Raw genomic sequence first — 2,500 nt, 5'->3', positions numbered from 1 at the left:
GATCGCATTTATATCAGAAACTTTTGAAATGAAAAAGTTTAAAAACCTGGATCGGTTTTACATCAGAAACATAAACAAACATATATCCAAACCTCATCGTGTCAATAAACATATTTTTTGAGTTTGTGTATATATGCAATACTCCATAAGAAACTATTTTTCTATTCCTTTCTAACATAAACGAATCCGGCTCTCAATATTTTAACGTCTACTTACATATGAAAATATTTTTTTTTTTTTTTTTTTTTTTTGCATTTGAACGCATTTGGAAACTGCACTCCCTCCGTCTTAGTTTCTCTGTTTTGTGCATATTTGCTTGTGGTACTTGAAGGCAAACAGGCCAGCATACGGAGAAGGAAAGAAACGGATGAAAAGGAGTTCTTCATCACATATAAGAAGGATGCAATTTTGAAAAGCAATTCCTCACATCCTGAATGACCTGAGGCAAAACTAATAATCTTCACTCTGTTGATAATTCACAGTCCCCGAAGAATCATTTATAATTCACCGTCAGTTAATGTTCATCAACGCTCCGCATAATTAACTGCAAAGCAAACCTTCAACCACTTTTCGCTGTTTTATGTATTTATTTTTTTTCTTTTTGCTTGAACAAAAACTATTTTTATATCTTTAAAATTTAAAATTATAGTTAACTTTCAAATAATTATTTTCCGGATTGTAACAAAGTCCTCTAGCAAAGGCTTTTTACTTATTTGTTTCTTTTATCTTTGACACACAAGTGTTCTTTTAGTAGTAAGTGCTATTTTTACAGCAGACTGCGCAACCATAATCCAGCTAAAATGATGCACAAATGGAAATTAATTTTCCAGTACTTTTTTCCAGCTGGAGATTATTAAAGCTTGTGAATCCTCATTTTCTCTGATCTCCGGAATCATAATAACGAAGTGATAAAGTCCAGTTAGAGACAGTTATCCCTCTCGCAACGACAGTATCAATCAAAGTCACTTGGTCGTTAAAAGTTATAAAAACCGAAAACAGATGTCGACTGCAGACGCGCTCGAACAAACTTTAAGTCGACCTCCTGCTTCTAGTTGGCCCGGTAGTGCTGTAGTTTTTTTTTTTTTTTTTTTTTTTTTTTTTTTTTTTTTTTTTTTTTTTTTTTTTTTTTTTTTTGGCAACATTACCACAACAGCGAGGACAATCTTGTTCAGCCAGTAAAGCTGCAGAAACCTCATCTCAGGAACTTCATCCTCTTTGGGCGAAATTGCTCGAAGTGGCGATTACCTTTTTTTCCCAAAACATTTTATTCAGTTACGTGTGACTCAGACCATCAGTGGAAACTACATATTTGACCGCCGTACAGTACCTGCAAGCAAAATGTCCGTCCATTACTGACTTTGCCCCCTGCTTGCCAAAGAACTTGAGCAGGGTATCCATCAGCAAATACCCGGTTACGCCACTTTGGCACATGCCCAGAAATCCCTCATGCCCTAAATTTGAAAACTGTGGAAAGATGTTTTATGCAATTTTACGGATGACTCAAAGGCTCCAGAGACGGTTTATCATTTAAATGAAATGTATATCATAAAGTCTCTTTCTGACTTTGCAATGCTGTCTGTGTACCATCGTTGCCAATTTAGTGGAGCTTCACACATACGACGATTGTCTTTACAAACTGTTTCCATGAACTCTAGTTGGCATAGTAATGGAATAATGATAAAATTGCTTTATTTATGTATATATACTACAAACAGATACGCTAATTTAACTTATTTTCACGGTTTTGTGTAAGTCTTATACCCAGTTTGGAGGGTAAACACATACCAATTGGCCACAGTGCTGTGTACGCATAAGTAAAGTTATATTCCACTTAGTTATCTATTCCATTCATTTCTCTGGTTTATCATATTCCTCTCACTATCTTTTATCAATTTGTTCATTCGTTTTTGTGTGACTTTATTAGTTAGTTACGGACTTTATTGTTAACTTCATATTGAATGTGAAAATAATAACAATGATGAATATATCCGATCATAAATATGCGATATAAAATATTCGAAAAAAAACACGTTGACTGTAGGAAGCATTAGTAAAAAAAAAAAAAAAAACACGTAACAATACTTCTTCAAACAACTTTCTAAGTGTCCCGTCTATCTTTGAAATTAATCATACATCTGGCCGAAATACTGCCAATATGCCTGACGGAATCAATGAACTTGCGCTTACCTTCCCAGTACGGTATTTTAAAGTTTCTTGTCAGCAGCAGCAATTAGTGTTGATGAAAAAAATAACTTTGGAACATGGCCCAAAAAGAAAATGAAAAACGAAAGCGATAAATGATTAAAAACGGAGCTGAAAAGAAAGAGAGAAAGACAGAAAAGTAGAATATATATATATATATATATATATATATATATATACATATATATATATATATATATATATATATATATATATATATATATATATCTTACTATATATATATATATATATATAATCTATATATATATATATATATATATATATATATATATATATA

General features: G+C 32.2%; 1 protein-coding gene across 1 annotated transcript in view; it reads left to right on the top strand.

Annotated features, from left to right (window-relative positions):
* The window catches only part of LOC135224418 (nephrin-like), a 383,929-nt gene that overhangs the window by 184,204 nt on the left and 197,225 nt on the right, over positions 1–2,500 (top strand).

The sequence above is a fragment of the Macrobrachium nipponense genome, chromosome 12 (assembly GCF_015104395.2).
Source record: "Macrobrachium nipponense isolate FS-2020 chromosome 12, ASM1510439v2, whole genome shotgun sequence".
Taxonomy (NCBI): domain Eukaryota; kingdom Metazoa; phylum Arthropoda; class Malacostraca; order Decapoda; family Palaemonidae; genus Macrobrachium; species Macrobrachium nipponense.
The sequence above is the reverse complement of the archived record's forward strand: the minus strand, read 5'-3'. Positions and strand labels throughout refer to the sequence as shown.